This window comes from Myotis myotis, unplaced genomic scaffold (genome assembly GCF_014108235.1).
Source record: "Myotis myotis isolate mMyoMyo1 unplaced genomic scaffold, mMyoMyo1.p scaffold_m19_p_31, whole genome shotgun sequence".
In the NCBI taxonomy this organism is placed as follows: domain Eukaryota; kingdom Metazoa; phylum Chordata; class Mammalia; order Chiroptera; family Vespertilionidae; genus Myotis; species Myotis myotis.
The window spans coordinates 1,593,915-1,613,859 of NW_023416337.1; the positions used below are offsets into that span (position 1 = coordinate 1,593,915).

The following is a 19,945-nucleotide window of genomic DNA, read 5'->3' on the forward strand; positions in this document are numbered from 1 at the left end:
TTGCAAGCAGCAGCTACTGGCCCCGATCACCCCTCAGGGATTCTCCTGAGGGATGATCGGGGCAGCAGCTGCTGCTCACACCTGCTGACAGCACCAGCCCCGCTTGCACCCACTGCTGGCGCCAGCCCTAATCACTCTGCACCTTCAGCAGGTGAGGGGGCTGGCACCATCAGCATGTGAGAGTGGTGGCGGTGGGAGTGGGGCTTCCAACAGATAGGGGGCTGGGGGCCATGCTGGGAGGGGTGTATGGGGGCATTGAGGATGGGCCAAGACCCACCCCTGTGCCCACTGCAGCCTTGCGGCTCACAGTTCCTTCCAAGGTTCATGAATTCATGCACCGGGCCCCTAGTGAAAGATAAAAAGCAAAGTCAGGACATGGGGCAAAGGAAGGAAGCCAGTGAGAAGTGTGTTGACTTTTAGGAAGAAATTTTGTAGGTGTTTGTATGATGATTTTAACATATTTAAAAATCATTTCAAACATACATGCTGATTAACTTTTTAAAGTTTACTCATAAAGGCCCACAGCAGCACTACAGGGTGGCATGAAGGTGGACCTATACAGCTCTCATCTCCATGAGCAGTCCATAAAGAAATGGCATCTTAGTAAACTCAAGACAGGTCCTAGTGCCCATGGCCAGCAGCATCACCAGCTCTGAAAACCTGTGTAGACGTCCTGTAACCTTCATTTAGAGAACAATGGCGATTCGCTGGCTTTTGAAGCACAATACAGTCCAACGGTCAGCAAGTATCCTATCTAATAAAGAGGGAGTATGCTAATTGACCCTCACACCATCACAAAATGGCAGCACCCACAGCCAATAAGGAGGGAATATGCTAATTGACTGCCCTGCCCTCAAAGATGGCGGTGCCCACAGCCACAAGATAGCAGCGCCCAGTCGCCTCAGCCCCCCAGCTCCCCAGGCCCAGCCCGAGCTGCAGGCAAGCCTCAGATGGTGGTTGCCCAGCTGCCCAGGGCCGCCTGAGACTCAGATAATCAGGGCCAGCCGAGGTTTGTGCTGCTGGCAGTGGCAGCAGCTGAGGTGTGATGGGGCATCGCCTTCCCCCGATCGCCGGGTCGCCTTCCACCCCTGAGTGTTCCCGGACTGTGAGAGGGGCAGGCGGGGCTGAGGGACCCCCCCTCCAGTGCATGAATTTTCATGCACCGGGCCTCTAGTAACCATAATAAAAACCCTTCACTTGGGTTAAAAAGGTAATGCAAACTGAATGGGAGAGTGTCCGTGGGAAGGCTGAGGGGCTCCACGGGAATGCGAACATGCTCCATCACCCAGCTGTCTCCACGCATTTATAAGCTAACACACTGAGTGTTCTGTTTGGGTTATTGTATTTGGGCTCAGGGTACAGGTTTTAAAAACAGGCACTCCACCCAGTGCTAGCGAGAATGTGAGGGGCTGGAAACTTATAGAGAGGTTTTAAAGAGGACTGTCCAACAGGAAAAAAAGGGGGGGATGGGACGGGGGAACCTGGTGTTTTTAAACCATTTGAAGAACTGCAGAAAAACCATGAAACTTAATTTAGCTCCAGAGGGCAAGCCTCTGTCGGTATAAGGAAACAAGTTAAACTCACTGTCAAGAACTTGGTAATATTTAAAGCCAAAGGCATGGTGAATTCTGGCGTTCACTAAGGCCACCTGGCCCCATCCGTGGCCTCCTGGCCACCTGTCAGCGGGGATGTCTTGGGTTGGTGACTGGGAATCCCCGGCCGGAAGGAGACTCCCTCCTAAGCAGTAGCACCAGGGAGCGGCCTGCCCGGGGAGAGGGCCTGTCATCCCAGCAGGAATGGGCTGCAGGTGACAGGGGCAGAGGTTTCTGTTGTTGGCAGTGGCCCTCTTTGTGTAGAAGGCCCGTGCCTGTGCCAGGGAGGCAGGTGGCGCAGCCAGCGGGCTTCTCTCCTCCTTCCCTCTGACCTCTGGCCTCTGAGGCCAACCTTTCCCGTAGGATCCTCGCACGCTCAGGTGCAGCTGCCCGCCCTGAGCTCTCCGGGCGTCTTGGGCGCAGGGGGCACCCGGGGGCATTAGGCGCAGGGGTGCACTGGGCGCAGGGGGGCGCATTGGGCGCAGGGAGCGCACCGGGGACATTGAGCGCAGGGGGCGCCTGGGCGCTGGGGCGCGGCCGGGAGGAAGTGCGGGGCCTGCCCGGGCTCGTTAAGGAAGTTGCCCAAAATGAGGAAGCGCCGCTCTCTGGGCGGCTGAGGCCACTCAGGCGGCGGGAGGAGCGAGGAGGACCTCGCGGCCCGCGCTGCTCCGGGACAGCCCCAAGGACCCACCGCCCGCGCCCGCCACCCGCCGGACCCCGCGCCGCAAGGCCCGCTGCACAGGTAGGAGGCGCGCTCCCTGCCCGCCTGCGAGGCGCGGGCCCGACGCCTCGGGACGGGGAAGGCTGCGAGCGCGGGTTGGGGGGCAGTCGCGGGCCCACTCGGCCGGTTTCCGGGTGCCCGGCGCTGTGCCAGGGACGCTCGGAGCCCTCGGCCCTGGGACAACGGGACATTGATGAGAAAGAAGCAGGGGACGCAGCCTTTCGTCCTGATCCTGGAGCCTCCGGGGTGCGGCTCCCACGGGAGCGGGGCCTGGGCCCAGGGACTTTGCGGGAACTGGGGACCCAGGGTCGCAGCGGAGACGGTGCGGAGGCAGCGGGTCCTGGGATCCGCGGGCACGTTTTCCTTCCGCCACTGACCTGACAGCCTGGCACATGCCCTGGCGCTCACCTTCGTTTCAGTTACTCCCGGGCCGGGCCGGGCTGGGCCGGTCCCACCGCGGGGGGCGCAGGGCTCGAGCGCAGGAGCCCTCCGGACCTGCGACCTGCTCCTTTAGAGCGGTTCCCCCTTCCCCACGCGTTTTCATGGTAAAGCAACTTATTTGCCAGTGAGTGCTTGGAGAGCATGCAAGTTTTATGTAGTAAAACGTACATTTGAGCTAATTTTTTAGAAACTGAACTGAATAACTATTCAAAGGCGATCCATGTTTGTTTGTTTGGATGTTCAAAAACTAGAAAGACAATCATTGGAGACATAGAGTTTGAATCTTCCCACGTTGGGAACGGTGTTGTGGATTGTTTTAATGAGTTTCCTTGACTCGCATAGATTTCATTGAGCCGGAGTTAAACTGTTGGCTGGCGGATTGCGTTTTTCTTAAAGCGGCAGAGCGGTTCAGCTTGTAGTTAAGAAGAAGTCTGACATTTGAATCTTCATAATGAAAAGCTAATCATGCGACGACGGAGAATTTCTGGAAGCAATGGAATCGACTATACTAACTGATTTCTTGGTTTTAGTCAGAACAAATTCATCAGTATCATGCTGGAAGCATTTCAATTAAATGCAATTAAATTTATTAATGGTCCCTTCACACCCTCCCCCCAAGTGCATGGATATATTTGTATTAGAGCTAAAAGTGAGGAATCTGGTCAGTTAAAATTATTTTATCAAATCATTTTGTTTCTACATCATACTTTTTATGTTTAGAGAAATTTTGCAGTAAATAGAAATTGATTTGTTACTCCGTAGTGGTCAGATATATAGGATTATATAGTTTAACTAGAATGTTTTAATGTTTAAGCTAAGGTAAAAATTAGGTGTGTATTTTAGGTCTTTGCCTTTCCCGAGGGATGAAATTGACAGATCATTTCATTGCTAGGTTTGCATTTCAGAAATACCACCTTAGCCTCCCTTAGGCTCATATTTAATATTGTAAGTGCAGGTCTACTTTCTCTGTTTTTAAACCAAAGATTTCTTAGCAGGACATCACTTATGCAGCACATTGCATGTCCATAATCATTATTCAAGACCCTTGTGCTCAGATAAGTTTTTAACTCAGGACTTTTCAGAATTTAGAATTCAAATTTAGAATGTGAGGTCAGCGCTGAGAACGCCTGTGAGAATTTAGAAAGGTGTGCGTGCTGACACCTTGCCCCAGCACAGCGGCCTGGGACCCCACACCGGCTCTGCACCTGCACTGTGAATGCTCTCATCAGGTGGCACAAATAACAACTATAAATAGCTGTGTCGTTCAGGGCAGGCGTGGCCACTAAATGAAGGTCCCCAAAATTACTAAGAAACCTCCTTAGTTAGAGCTTTCTGGAGTTGGGCTAAAAAACAGTAGTGCTTTGGGAAACAAATTGCTTTCCTATTGCCCAATCCTCACCCTTTCCAGTAATTAGACAGGCAATTTCCCCTCTGCAGATTCTGAAATATCAGGACTTCACTGAACTTTCAATGATAACCATCAGCATAGGAGCCTGCAAGTGAGAATGGGAGGTGTATCCTTACTGATACACGTTGAAGCAGCAGCTTTCCTGCCGGTCTAGGATTGCAGAGCGAAAGCACAGCTCCCGGCAGGGGCGTGGTCACCCTCGGAGGCAGTGTCCCTGGGAGCAGAGCAGGTCCTGTCCATGTGCAGCTGGCTCTCCGGCCCTGGCACCGGACCGGGGACCGGACTGGGGACGGGGCCCTGGGCTCTGTCAGCCCTCGGCTCCACCCGCCATCGGTGCCCAAGGGATGGGAGGCGCTTTTCACAATCGGGGCTAATTTTTGCTTTTTTAACTTTAACTGTCGTAGACTTTTCCTAACTACACCCTAACTCGCCTCTTCTCCCGCCTGTGCAAGTTTTCACATTTTCTTCCACTTTTGGAATTTAGCTATAAATGAGTGGAGGAAAAATTAGGAATTTAGGCCTTTGGGGAGACTTTTTCTTAAATGTCTACATCCTTAACTTTCTCTTTCATAAAAAGCAATTGCAATCAAAAGGCAGTCTTTTAAGGAGAGAGTGGGATGAAATCGCCTGATGTGTCCTAGCATCTTATCCTTCTACTTCAGCGGTTCTCAACCTGTGGGTCGCAACCCCTTTGGGGGTCGAACGACCCTTTCACAGGCTCGCCTAAGACCATCGGAAAACACATATATAATTACATATTGTTTTTGTGATTAATCACTATGCTTTAATTATGTTCAGTTTGTAACAATGAAAATACATCCTGCATATCAGATATTTACACTACGATTCATAACAGTAGCAAAATTACAGTTATGAAGTAGCAACGAAAATAATTTATGGTTGGGGGTCACCACAACATGAGGAACTGTATTAAAGGGTCACGGCATTAGGAAGGTTGAGAACCACTGTTCTACTTTGATTTGAACAGGTTGGTTTCTTTTCACTTGGAAAAGAGTTTTTATTTTTTTAACTGAGGAATTGTGAGAAGGTTGAAAAAATAAAAGTAGGCTGATTAAATTTTAAAGGAAAATTTTATTCATTTTGATACTATATTATCAGGGAAATTTTCTGTTAGGTTATAACTTTGTCTGACAAAGTTATCTTGTATCACTTTGAATTTTTTACCCTTAATAATTAATTATGTACTGTTTGCCTATGAAACTTGAAAGATAGTTGAATTGGAATCTTAAGTATAATCAAATTTAGCCAAGGTAATACATACCAGCAGGAAGAACATTCAGTTTATATAGTAGTAGATTGAACAAATAAAAAATGACTCTCTTTTGATTCTTTCATTTCTTGGAGAAACCGTGCAATTATTTTTGGAAGCTGCCAAAGGTGGGTGATGAGAAGAGGAAGGTAGCAAGGATTTAGAATATTGGGGATGCCTCCATGGCAAAGGCGGGTGTCCTGATTAAGATGGGCAGGGTGTGGGGAGCAGCATCCTCTGTCCTGGGGTACCAGGCTCTGAGACGGAGTCCTTGCTCCTGAAGCTGGTGGCAGGACCCCTCCCTGCTGTGCTGGGGGACTGGAGGGAAGGGATGTGGGGTGCTGGCCTTCCAGACGGGCATGCTGCTTGTTGGAGACCTGGTCTGAGCGGGCCCAGCAGGAGCAGGCAGCAGCCACGGGGAGCATGGGCTGCGGTCAGGGTGAGACCCAGGCCTGGCTGCAGGGTGTGGAGGATGGAAGAGGCCTGAGGCAGGAGGTTCAGCAAAGGCCCGAAGCGTTGGATTGTGGGGTGACACTCTGTAGCTACAAAGAGCATTTGGATGTCCAACGCGTGACCTTCTACTTTCTCACTTTGTCTTAATTGATAAATCTTCATTCTGCTCTGCCCAGTATAATAATTTAACTTAATAAACCTGCCCGTTTCTGTTGAGCTGTCATGGAAATGTTTTGGTACGACCAGAGTTAATTTATTTTTTATTAATTTTAATTAATAACAATACTTTCCCATTCTGTAGTACTGCTTCCCAAAAGCAGTCTTTTAAATTTTTATTGCTCTTTCTTCTAGAATTCTCCTCATTTGCGTATCCTGTGCTTGTTTGCTTATGTTTGGCTGTATCAGTTTTGGACAATGTCTGCCGACTTCCTTCTGGGAAACGGGCTGCGGCCGTCCTTGGCTGGCCGCCGCCGGGAGGAGCACTCGAGAACGGGCCGTGTGCTATCGGGGTGCACTTCACGTGCTGACGTTCTCCGCTAAACCATGGGGTGTAATGTGGTCCCATTTTCCTGGTCTCCTTGTGACTTTTCCTGGGTAAATGCTTGCGTGCTGTGTTCTCAGGGGGTCCTGTGCCTGTTACATGAGTCTCCCCGATGCTCAGAGACTGAGCTCAAACTCTTGACACAGCTTCCCACTGAGTCAGACCAAACAGCCTATCAGTTCCACTTTTCTCTCTGCTTTTCTGGACCACCCCCCCCCGCCCCCGTCTTCTTGCTCCAGTCCGATAGTTTCTCTTCAGTCTCGCTGCACACACACTAATAACGAAGCACCCGTTGGTGTGAGTGTGGGGACTGGCTGTCTGAAAGCATTTCCTGCCAATTACTTAGAGCCTTTGCTTGACCTGTGGTGTCTTAACCCGCCTCCCGCTGCACTGAGGCACACTTTCCCTGCTGTGAGCCCTTGTCATTGATGGGAACACCTCCCACCCTTAGGATTTCTCTGGTTATTTATTTATTTGTAGCGTAGAACTTTTCTATTTCTTCCATCAGACATGACTTGACTCATAATAGTGAAAGATGATTTGTAACTCCATTTTAGTCATTGGCGTCTCCATTTAAAATCAGCCTCAATGTCACCTCTGTATTTGTCCGACACTGATGTTTTATCATCTGATTGCGGGACTTTGTACTTTCCGGGGAGTGGCGAGTCCGGGCTTTCCCCGGACAGCTGGCCGAGGCTGGTCCCAGAGCAGTGAGTGGGTGAGCGGGCGAGGTGGGGAAGGCAGCGAGCAGTGCTGTGCAGTGGTGGGTGGCGCTCTGGGGGAGCAGCCCTTGCTCCAGTAGGTGGAGTGCTGGGAGCACCATCGCCGAGCAGGGTAAGCACAGATCATGCGGCAGGTCCTCAGCGCCATGTGCGTGATGTGCACGGGCCGTGTCCTGTCCTCGCACACCTCCGTGGTGTGGGCGCACTGGTTCTGGGAGCAGCTTGGGGACCAGAACTCCTGGGGTCCGCTTACGGAATACGGTGGCCTTCTGCTCCCCTTTACAAGAGTCTCAGTCCTTGCTGAGGTGGAGGCAGAGTCCAGGGTTCATTGTATCTTAATCATCTGATTGCTCTAATGCCTCAGTCCCAGTTCCTGAATATTTGTGCCGGGGTGTTATCCAGCATCTAGGAGGGTTCAGGAATCTGGAGAAGGGCTGCGTTTAAGTAATAAAGAGACTAGAAATATAAATTTGTAATACGGGGGAGCCAGAGGAGACAGCTACAGCAGCCAAGTTCCCTGAGCCTCTGGACCCTTGGCTCTTCATTAACACAAATTGCCCTAAGGCAAAGCAGAGATACATTTGAAAGGCTGAGGTTTGGTGCACAGCAGGCGTGGCCAGGTTTGGGGGAGCTGCACCGGGCTATCAGGCAGCAGGCAATAATAGATGCAAATCTTTAGGTTTGGGGAAATGCCTACAGTTGTTCAGCTGTTTGGCCAGCTGCAGGTAATAACATGTAGATTTTCAGGTTTGGGGAAATGCTTTCAGCTATTCCAGGAGGCAATAATATATATCTTCAGCCCTGCTGAGCCTCAAGGTTCCATCAGCCTCTGATGAAACTGCTGTGTTCATGACCTGCTGGAATTAGCCTCCATCATATTTGTACCAACAGTGGCTGAGAGTAGCTTCTGAGTCCCCACTGGGCTCCAGTCCCACGCTGTGTTTTAAAGCTACTCTTAGTCTTCGTTGACGGGACGATCACTGTGGGTGTGACTGTGATGCAGGATGGAGGCCGCGCGGGCACAGGTACCTGGCACCAGCGGGTGAGAGCTGACGCCTCTGCTGCAGCCCCTCCTGGTGGGTGGCCCTGGGAGCCGGCCCCTGCCGTCCTGGGCAGAGCTAATGATAGCACTCCCAGACAGGTGGGCGGTGAGGGAGTTCCGTTTCTAAAACAGTTTTCTCTGACCTCCAAGGTGAGAGAACTCTCCATCGTTTTCTTTCTGAAAAGTGTTCAGTTGAGTAATGGATGCACCAGTCCATTAGTGAGGATTTCAGAGGTGACAGGCACCTGCACCCCTGGGGGCAACGGGAGGGATTTTCTCCACTTGGTTGTCCTGTGTATGTATGTGTGTATCTTCAGGAGACACAACCTTGTGTGTGTGTGTCTTCTTAATACCAGTATCATTCTGCACCTTTCTTTTTTTCATCAACAGCTACTGCTAGGGATGGGGAGCCCTGGCTCTCAATGACTGTGGGCTTACTCCGCCAAGGGGAGAGCGCCTGCCACTGGGGGATGCGAGGCTCCCCCTGACTGGCAGCACCAGCAGAGCCCGAGGCCCGCCCTCGTCCCCGCCCTGCCCTCTGCATGTTTCATGGAGCCGCGGGGCTGACCTGCGGGTCAGGAAGGACCTGTAGCCCACCTCCTGTCTTACATTGTAGCGAGCAGGTGGTTAATTTCCCGGGAGTGTGTTTAGTTCTTTATTTGTTGCTGACACATTGGGCTCTTGCTTGTTATTGCTGGTGCCAGTGTGGACATTCTCTTGCTGCTTCCTGATCTCTGCCCCGACCCCCTGCTCATCGTACCCTCCCGCACAGGGTTTGCTTCCGTGGTCTGCTTGGTATTTTGCTCCACCAGAGGGCTGGCCTTTATTTTAACTGGGAGTCAGTCTTCTAAGGCTGCATCTGTTGTGTGGCCCTCTCTTAGCCGGTGCCGCACGAGAGAGGAGGCAGGTGACCTGTGCATGGGGAATGTGAGCCCCTGACCAGTGTGTGTGGGGACTGGGGCTCCCTGCTCTTTGCAGCTGGCCATGCGCCTCTGCACACGGAGGCCTTTCTTGTAGAGGGTCTTCTGCTGCTGCTCGGGTGCCACAGCGGAGGGCTGGGAGAGGGCTCCCCCCGGCTCCCCCAGGCTCGGTCATGTCCAAGGTTTCTCCAGCCCTCCGCTGTCCTGCAGCAGCTGGGCGGGAGTCGCCCTCTGCGTTGGGGGCCACGTTGCTCTGTGTCTGTCAGGCCCGTGCTGGTTTCACACGCTGCTCTGCTCCCAGAACAGGCGTGGACTCACACTGTGCTATGTCCTCAGTGCTAGTTCTCTTCTTTCTCTGCGTTTAGAGCTGCTGCACATGCTTGCAGGGGAAGTCCACCACTTCCTTTTTTGTTTTTTTAGCAACACCAATCAGCTGATGGTTGCCCTGTGTGAAGGAAGTGACAGCGAGGAGGAGGGAGAGGAGCTCGCTGGAGCGGGGAGGGTCCCAGGATTGGGCTTCTCTGTTGCCTGGGAGCTGGGCTCCGGCAGAAAGTGTGTCTGCAGGGAGGGCGGCCTTCCCAGGTCCATTCTGATTTTCAGGAGCTCGCAATGCACACCTCATTCCTTCGCGGCCTGGGTGAGGATGCTGGGATGCTGGCGGTGCCCAGCTAGGAGCCGCCTAAGCCAACCAGCTGGGAAGACTCTGAATATTGCTGCTCCTCCAGGCCCCAGCCCGAGGTGTTTCTAATTCAGAACCAGATCCATGCCCACTGCTCTAGCAGGGAGTGAAAGCAAGGGTCTGCCCCGGCTTCGCGCTGAGGAGTGGAGCCACGTGAGTGGACTGGGGAGCTGAGAGGCAGCGCAAGGCCACGCGCTCAGCTCCGGCGGACACGTCAGTTTCACACGTCACCTGTAGTTCTGGAAAATATGTAACTTATCTTTATAGTTTTGTGTTGAAACGTTAAGCAAATTCAATATGACTTGGACCAAAAAATCCCAAATCAATGAGAGATGTGACAGCATCTCTTCCCTCAGCTTCAGCTGACTTTCCACCGGCCATCCAGCATGAGTAGAGCCCTGCGGGCAGCTGGTGGAGAAGGGTGGCAGCCCCCCACACAGTGAGCGCAGCCCGGGCAGTGAGCACAGACACCCCCGGCCCCCCCAGCACAGCCCCCAGCAGTGGGTACAGTGAGCGAAGCACCCCACCCCTGCCCCCAGCACAGCCCTAAGCTGTGAGTGGGCACAGCCCTGGCAGAGAGCACAGCGGGCAGAGAGCACAGCGGGCAGAGAGCACAGCAGCCTTCATGTCTGCTTCCCCAGCAGGAAGATGGCCTGCACATGCCCCTATCACAGGGCCAGGAGGGGAAGTACAAAGAGTCCTTAGGGGTGGGAAGAGAGCAGGGGAAAGGGGCCATTTCACATGCCTCTCCAGCCACTGTGGGAACATTGTGACACAGGTGGAATTTCAGCATCGAGTCTCCGGCTGGGGGGCTGGAGTCTGAGACCCAGGTGTCAGAGGCTGGCCCACCCTGAGGCCTGTGGACCGAGCCTGCTTCTGCATCCCCATCATCTTCCCGGGTGTGTCTCGCCCTAGTGTCCCCTTTCTATGTGGACAGGCATATGGACAGGGCCCACCCTAAGGACCGCATTTTAACTTACTAGCCTCTGTGGAAGCCCTGTTTCCAGAGTCCTGTTCAGAGGAAGGGAGTTAGGATCCAACGTAGGACTTGGGGAATGGGATCAGCCCCTGCAGGGGGTTAGGTGGGGCCTGGCCTCCCTCTGTGGCCTTGGCAGGACGTAAACACCACACTGAGCAAGTGGTTATGCCTAAGACACAATTTTCCACCTTAGATTGATGAAAAAATTTAAACGAACTGACGAGAAGACCCAGAGAAAAAATAAAAACTAGGGGTGATAAGGAGTGGCAAATTCTACAGGATCTTAAGGCAAAGCTACAATGTTGAGTGGACTGACAGACCCAGATTACACATGGAAAGTTATTACAAGGCAAGGATGGCACTTCCCTGCCGTCAGGGGAGAAGAGGTTATTGTTAATTAAAGGTCTTGGGAAAACTGGCTAATAATTTGGAAGAACATAAAGCTTTGTTCTTTATACCAAAACTAGGGCCCAGTGCACGGATTCTTGCACGGATGGGGTCCCTCAGCCTAGCCTGCACCCTCTCCCAATCTGGGACCTATCGGGGGATGTCGGACTGCCGGGCCTTCAGGGATCGGGCCGAAACGAGCAGTCCGACATCCCCTGAGGGATGTAGCAGTGCTGAAGCGGCAGGAGGCCGGGGAGGAACCCGAGCCAGGGCCGGGCGCCCCACAGCTTCTGCTCCCCGCTGCACTGGCCACCGCTGCCTACCGCCCGCCGCCCACCGCTACCACTGCCTGCCACCGCCACAGCTGTGCTCGCCAGCCATGACCCCGGCTCCCACAGCAACACTCACGCTGTGGGAGTGCACTGACCACCAGAGGGCAGCTCCTGCATTGAGTGTCTGCCCCCTGGAGGTCAGTGCATGTCATAGTGACCAGTCGTTCCGGTCAACCGGTCATAACAGTCGCTTAAGCTTTTATATATATACTAGAGGCCCATTGCACGAAGAGATTCGTGTAATAGGCCTTCTCTTCCCCTGGCTGCTGGCACCAGTTTTCCGCCAACACCCAGGACCCAGGCCTTCGCTCCCACCAGAGCCTTCAGTCTTTGCCGCTCCCACTCTGCTGCTGCACGCCTATGTATGCAAATTAATCGCCATCTTTGTTGGGTTAATTTGCATACTCTCCTGATTGGCTGGTGCACATAATGGAGGGACTGTCAATTTACATGTTTGTCTATTATTAGGTAAGATAGATACACTCCAGGTTGAACAATGAATAAAAATATAACAGTGAAATCATAAAAGCTCTATAAGAAAACTTAGGTGAGTTTTTAAATAATTGTGGAGAGAAGAAGGCCTTTGTAAATGGGACAGAAAATATGAAACCATGATAGAAGAAAGATTGATGGGCATGATTTATAAAATTTTAAGCAAGTTCTCAGGGGAATGAAAAATACATATAAATAAATGGGGAAAGTATAAGGTAAACTTATTTTTAATGCCTGTGGTCAAAGTATCAATAGGATAAAATATGCAGTGAGGTCTTCCAAATCACGTAGGAGAATAAGCACAGTCCAACAGGAAAGTCAGTCAAGAACTAGCAAGCAGCTAGACAGGCAGGGACCTGGTGCATGAATGCCCTGCTCCCGCAGCGGCATGGTTTGCTCTGTGGCAAGATGTGGGCAGAGGGTGGCGCAGCCAAGGGCACTGGAACAGCTGTTGGGTGGAAGCTTCTGAAACTTGCTTATTTATTTGTTTATTGTTGACACTATTACAATGTGCCCAGTTCCCCCTTTCAGACGCACATGTGCTTTGGCTCAACAGCCTCATTGTTAGGAACTTATTTCACACAGAAATTGACAAAGATGGAGAAGTATATGCATACAGTAATTCATTGCAACATTTTATTTTGTAAGAGCAATAAAAGAAAAGGAAGGGGAAAGGGCTGCATGTTGTGAAGGACTGTGAATCAGCCATGGTGTGCCTGTGCCTGGAACCCCTGTGGGCTTTGCACAAGTGTGGAGTCTTTGTGAACCAGATTATTGCCGGGGCTGACCAGCAGACCCTGAGTGACGGATGAACAGATTACTCTGACACACGTTTCTGTGAAAGAGAAGGCTAAGGGGCTGCTTCGCTTTAGGAACAAAGCATCCTTGATTGCCCACCTCCTTAGGCTTTTATTATAACAACAGCTTGAACTAAAATTAACCTCTAGTTACGATCATCAGGGTAAGTATCCTTGAGAAAGCACATGCTTCTACAAGGTCAGGTCTTTAAAGACTAAACATAGAGATTCTAGCAAAATACCCAGGGGATCGGACTTATTTGGAAAAGTCAACATAGGGGGTTCTGCCTTCAGCAAGGTCCCCCCAGAGAGCCCCAACCTTTTGGAGAATCCTCTTTACAGACCTTCCAACCAAGTCCCGTGCTTCCCCACAAATTATGAATATGTCCAACTGATACTCACTTAAAGGGAAAGATGTAATATATTTTTAAAAACACATACATGGCCTTAATGAGGTAAGTGGCAGTGAGTTATTATTTGCTGTGTACAGATGCAGGCCTGCCTATACAGGAGAGAGAGAGAGAGAGAGAGAGAGAGAGAGAGAGAGAGAGAGAGAGAGAGAATGAATAAGAGAATGCAGGGAGGTCTGGAAGCAAAGGCACCAAACTGTGAGCAGCAGTTAGGCGGACAGTGGGATCAGTTTGGAGAAAAAGGTGAAATATACTTTGTACTCTGCACACAGAAGTCTGCAGTGCTCATAATAGAAAACTCTTTGTTGGGTGGGGGAGTGAACAGGAGGAAACCAGGAAGAGAACTAACTTAGAATCAGGCATCCATCACGGCTGTTGGGACCATTCTGTCTCCAAGCAAGGACTTTGGCTTGGAGGAGGGGTGGTGTGTCTAGATGCGGCCGTCACCCACGCTGGCCCACCCTCGGCTGCACAGGCTGCCTCCCCGGTTCTGGTGTGGTCTGGCCTGTAGCCTGCTTTGGACTTTAATTAAGGCCACCTTCCCCACATGTGCAGCTGCCAAGGTTGAGAACCACTGGTTTAGGACCAGCTAGTGGTTTTACAATGCACAGCTGATCCATAAAGCAACAGAATTTCCACCAAATTTGAATTCACGGCATGCTGGGCATAGGGCAGCCACGTGTGCCTCTGACTGCAGACTCTGGGTGTGTTAGGGGTTAGAGTGGTGGGGGGTGGTGGGGGGGAGGAGACAGGAAGGGAAGGTGAGAGGGAGAGAAGGATGGAGGGAGGGAGAGGGAAACAGAGAGAGGTAGAGAGAGAGACCGGGAGAAGACAGAGAAGGACTATGTGTGGGCTCTGTGGGAGCTTGTAGTCAGGAGGCCAGGAGGCCTGCGGGGGTGAGAGTGGCCCTGTATCCTCAGCACATGCTCGCGACCTGTAGGGATGAGTGAGTGGAAAAGGGTCCTCAGAGGAAGAGTGCGTGCATTTGTGGCATTTTCTGCACAAGGTAATTTGAATATTTCCGTCTTGAATAACAGTGTTCAGCATTTTTCCTCTGTGCTTTTCTGCCAGACAATTCCCTGTCCAGCTGTTTCATGTGGATTCTTTCTCATGAGGACATGGTTTCTCGGTGTACGTGGCTTGGCTTCTGCGCCTTAGGGTGCAGCTGATGGGGAGCTGCGGGCCATTTCGGGATGCTCTGTAGCTGTGTCTTCCCTGGCCCTCCCACACCCACACACCCCCCCCCCCACACACACACACACACACGGAACACCTTGCAGCCAGGGCTCATCCGTGTGTCTGCGTTAGACTTTGTAATAAAACTTTTAGGAGTGGGGGCTTGAACTAGAAACGTCCAGTTCAGGGAAGTGGCTTTGAAGCCCCTTGCTGGGGGCGACGTGGTTGGCAGGAGCAAACCAGGCACATGCGGTGGATTCCACCATTTGCTGGAAGGGCTCAGGCTCTGGGACCGCACCTGCAAAGCGATGTGCCCGGGCGTGCGGCGGGCAGCTAGAGACGGGCTGAGCAGACGTGGAGCAGAGCGGCTGCCAAGGATCAGCAGCCAGATGCTCCAGGTCGGCTCCCGGCAGGTTGGCTCCTGGCAAGTCAGCTCCCAGCAGGTCGGCTCCTGGCAGGTCAGCTCCCGGCAGGTTGGCTCCCAGCAGGTCGGCTCCCAGCGATCAGGAACTGAACAGCCTCTGCTAACCTGGGGCTGAAAAAGCAGGCATGCGGGAGAAAGTGATTGTAGAAGATGGAGTGGGAGGGCCCGGAGGCAGCGTGGCTCTGGACTGTGCCGCAAGTCTGTTCCCTGACCATGTCCTGGGGACCCTGCCATGGGTCCTCGGCGGCTGTCCCCAGCGCGCAGGGACACCCCTCCCCAGGGCTCACGGCACCTGAAGCGCTAGGACACGGTGACTTTTTGGGGCGCAGGTCATGCACTTTAAAAACGTCCAGCTGGAGCCCTGTTGTAGGAATGCGTGTGCTCTGCTCCCAGCGCGCCTCCTCTGCACGCATTGGCGCCCTCACAGCTCCCTCCTCAGGTCCCAGTGGATCCATGTGAGCTCTGATACGAAGTTGAGGCATTTGGGGTAAATGCGTCTCTCCTTAATAAAATAAGGCCCGGAGTCACCACATCCGGCCTAAGTAGGAGCGGTGTTGGGAGGGCCACACAGCCTGCCCGTGGTGACTTGATCTATAAGACCCCCCTTCCCCCCCTCCCAGCCCACGCCTTGGTCTTTTTTTTTTTTTTTTTTTTTTTATATATTTTATTGATTTTTTACAGAGAGGAAGGGAGAGAGATAGAGAGTTAGAAACATCGATGAGAGAGAATCATCGATCAGCTGCCTCCTGCACATCTCCTACTGGGGATGTGCCCGCAACCCAGGTACATGCCCTTGACCGGAATCGAACCTGGGACCTCTCAGTCCGCAGGCCGACGCTCTATCCACTGAGCCAAACCGGTTTCGGCCCACGCCTTGGTCTTAAGGAGCACTCTGTGCTCCTCCACCTCCGACACTGGCCCAGGTGAAGGCAGGCCTTTCCCAGCTTCCCGGCCAAGAATCTATTGCCACGCTGTCCTGTGCACCCCCACGGCCTCACATGGCCATTCATATTCAAGTACTTAATTAAATAAGATTGAAAATTCAGTCCTCAGTCACACTCACCATACATGGAGGGCAGAAGCCACAGGCGGCCAGTGGCTGGCTCTGCGTGGGGCCGAGTGGACAGGCATTGGTCATCCAGCACGTGTGTGAGGCAGGTCCAGAGGCCACGCTACACCTGAGCCACAGCCGGTGCGTCCTGAGGACTCGAGAGAAAAGCAAGCTCCTCCTCCCACCTTCCTAACCGCTGTGATTGCACTTGTCCACGCTGACTCCTGAGCACACCCATTTCCTTAAGGGGACCTGACCGTGGGAAGTGACGGCAGCACCAAGAGACCCCGAACCTTGTCCACAGCCTCTGGCCTGGCCCTTTCATCCTCAGCATAGTGACAACCTCCCATTCAACACAGCAGCCTCACACACACATGCACACACACTGCACACGCAGCAGGTACATACAGCACACACAGCATGCACATGCACACACACTGCACAATGCAGCAGGTACATACAGCACACACAGCATGCACATGCACACGCAGCAGGTACATACAGCACACACAGCATGCACATGCACACACACTGCACACACAGCAGGTACATACAGCACATGCCGCATGCTCATGCACACATAGCAGGTACATACAGGCATACATAGCATGCACATGCACACACACAGCACATGCACACAGAGCAGGTACATACAGCACACGCAACATGCACATGCACACATAGCAGGCATACATAGCATGCACATGCACACACACAGCACATGCACACATAGCAGGTACACACAGGCACACACAGCGTGCACATGCACACACTGCACACCTGCACACAGCACACACATGCACTGTCACAGCCTGGCTCAGTGACAGGAACGGAAGTGGTTCCGTTCTCCCTGGAGCAGTGCAGGGGAGGCCGGCCTTGGAGGACAGGGAGGGGTCCTCGGGTTAAGCACACCCGGCTCCGTCTGGTTTCTGGAAGAATAAAGCACTTTTGTTCCAGAGGATTCAGAATTGAGAAACCTTAGTACTTGTTATGTTCTCTGCAGTAAAAGCAACTCCAACATCATTTTCTCAAAATATTTGGGATCCGGGTTTCTGTCCTTTAAAGGAAGGTTTGAAGAGGGAACATGTCCCTCATTAAGGCAAAATGAAGAAAGTGTGGCTTCGTCTGTTCCATCAAGTTCAGCAGAACAAGACTCCTTTCTGGGAACAAAGAGCCCGGGAGCAGCAGCGGCTGAGGGCTGAGAGGCGGGCGCACCCGTGGGAGGAGGGCGCACCCGTGGGAGGAGGGCGCACCTGAGGAGCGTGTGCGGGAGGAGGTGATGCGGGCACTGTGCCCTGGGCTGGAGCCCTGGCCCCAGGCTCCCCCTGTTCGGGGTAGGGGAGAGGGCCGTTTTGCTGTCGCTGGAATTCCGAGCTGCTGAATTTAGGAAAGATAAAGTACCACAGAGAAACAGTTTGGAAGGTTTGCAAGTTGTAGGACTTCCTTTCATGACTCAGCCCGACTTCAGGAAGTGGAGCAACGCGTGCTGCTCCTGCAGCGGCCTCGGGCATACGCCTGGGCACAGGGACCCGGGCAAGCCCCCCGCCCCCCAGGTTACTGCGGTAGCAAAACCAAAATGTCTAAAATAGCCCTAGCTGGTTTGGCTCAGTGGATAGAGCATTGGCCTGAGGACTGAAGGGTCCCGGGTTCGATTCTGGTCAAGGGCACATGCCTGGGTTGCGTGCGGGCTTAGTCCCCAGTGGGGGGTGTGCAGGAGGCAGCCTATCAATGATTCTCTCTCATCTTTGATGTTTCTCTCTCTCTCTCCTCTCCCTTCCTCTCTGAAATCAATAAAAATATATTTAAAATATAGTGTGTGAGGGTGCCAACTAACAGTATCTTCTTGAGTTATGGCTTTGGCATTGCTTTCTTCCATTTCCATGTGAAATTGCCAACTCTACTTTGGTCTGGCATCTTCCCTCGTTGTTGCCCTGCATCGCTGCCCACGTCGGGGTCAGCTCCGTCCAGGTCGCTCTGAGCCCCTGGTCCTGCTGTCCTGCGTCCTGGCTGCAGGCCAGCGTCACCTGGAGGCTGTGAGGAGACTGAGGTCCGGGCCCCGGAGGTTCTGCGTGAGGCCTGGCTCACAGGCCCCGGGAACCACAGCCCCTGCTTGCCCTGCAGGAGGGCAGCCCGGGTCCTGCCAAGAGCCGCCTGGCTCTGCCGGGAGCCGGCTTGCTGGTGAAAGCAGCCGCTCTTACGCTTGTCTGCACGTCGGAAACTCCTGGGGCCAGGCCCGGCCTCACATTTCAGGAGCATCTGGAGGGGGTGGGAAGCAGGTGTCCGGAAGGGTGAGGGCCCCGCTGCGCCCCATCTCTGCGGAGCCCCAGCGCCTTCCTACCTCCACCGCTGTCTCCGCCGAAGCGCTGCCACTGTGGGCTCCCAGCAGCCCGTGCCCAGGCTGCCCCCACTAGGATGGCTCCCGGTCTGCTGGCTCGGAGTGTGGCCAGAAGGCCTGGGAATTTCCTTGGCTGGTGCCTGGGTAAGAGAATCCAGGAGAAAAGCTTCTTTTATTTCTGGACGTTTACTTTCATTATAACTCGGGCGTGGGCGCCACTCCGTAAGTCTCTGCTTCAGGGCCTCTGTCTTGCGTGTTTTGGATCTTTGTCCTCGTGTCTTTCTGTTGCGTTGTCACTCTCTGTTAATTCCATTGCCTTTTCTCAAGCTACTCCACCCTGCCCACCATGCTCTCTGCAACCTAATGCCTGTTCCCTTTCGCTGTTGAAATAATACCGTCGCATCTTTCCTCCTTTGTTTCCTGATCCCTGTCGGCTGTTTTCTGATGCCTTTGTGCCTCCCGACTCATCCCCTAACTTGTGTGCATCACTGGTTTGATTTGCTTTAACGAAGCGTCTGCTGTCGTCACGTTCTTGGATCTCACGGAGGTGCGTGGCCTTGATGTCCTCTGCCCTCGGAACGGCTGTCTGGTGGGTGTTCCTATGGGCCACACGGTCCTCCCCTTTCATTTAGTGCAAGTGGGGACTCGGGCAGCTTCCTTATCGTGGAAGTGACTCGTGTTAGAGAGCAGCCCAAGATGTGTTCTAGCCTGCCAGGGTCTTTCTTCATTCTCACTAGCGCTGTGTGTGTGTGTGTGTGTGTGTGTGTGTGTGTGCGCGCGCGCACACACACCCCCCTACCCCCGAGACAGAGAGAGAATTGGTTGAATGTTTATTTCTCCCCAGGGAGGCTGCTGGCCATTCAGAATCTCTCCACCCTCAGGAAGATGCTGGCTCCCAGGGCTGTGGGCCCGGGTGTGGCCCGAGGTCTGCAGCTGCCCCTCCCGGACACTCTTCCCTGAGGGTCTCCGTGCCCCAGGTCCAGCCTTTACTGTGCAGGCTCTGCTCACCGTAGGGTTGGGGATCGAGGAATCTACTAGTCCCACGGCAAGCCCCTGTCTTGTTCTCGCGGTGGGTGATTTCAGAGAGAATGGGGTTGTGAAACCTTTACTCTGTCCCAAGCTACCTGATATTTATCGTATGGAGTAACTTAGAGCAGCGGTTCTCAACCTGTGGGTCGCGACCCCTTTGGGGATCGAACGACCCTTTCACAGGGCTCGCCTAAGACCATCGGAAAACACATATATAATTACATATTGTTTTTGTGGTTAATCACTATGCTTTAATTATGTTCAATTTGTAACAATGAAAATACATCCTGCATATCAGATATTTACATGATGATTCATAACAGTAGCAACATTACAGTTATGAAGTAGCAACGAGAATAAGTTTATGGTTGGGAGTCACCACAACATGAGGAACTGTGTTAAAGGGTCGCGGCATTAGGAGGTTGAGAACCACTGACTTAGAGTCTTGGGTATTTTTCTTGAACAACTAAGTGTCTGCAGGAACAGTTATGGCCCCTAAGCTGACGCAGCCTCGGCTTCTGCCAGCCTCTGACCCAGGGGCCAGCCAGGCCATGGTGTTGTTGGCTCCACCTTGCACTGGTTTCCACAGTAACCTGTCCTTTCCCATCATGTCTGCTTATGACCAACAAGGCCACGTGATAGTCTGGAGGTCTCTCACATGGGTAAGCATAAGCCTGAGGCCTGCGTTTAGCACTCTTAAGACAGTGTCCAGTGTGTCCTCAGATGTGCAGGTCTGCGCGGTGG

General features: G+C 52.8%; 1 protein-coding gene across 1 annotated transcript in view; it reads left to right on the top strand.

Moving 5' to 3' along the window:
* Positions 1-2,166: 2,166 nt before the first annotated feature.
* Positions 2,167-19,945, top strand: part of SYK (spleen associated tyrosine kinase) — a 77,364-nt gene continuing 59,585 nt past the window's right edge. Inside the window, exon 1 of the mRNA XM_036302340.1 lies at positions 2,167-2,334. The gene's annotated coding sequence lies outside the window, so the exon portion shown is untranslated. The remainder of the gene's footprint in view (positions 2,335-19,945) is intronic.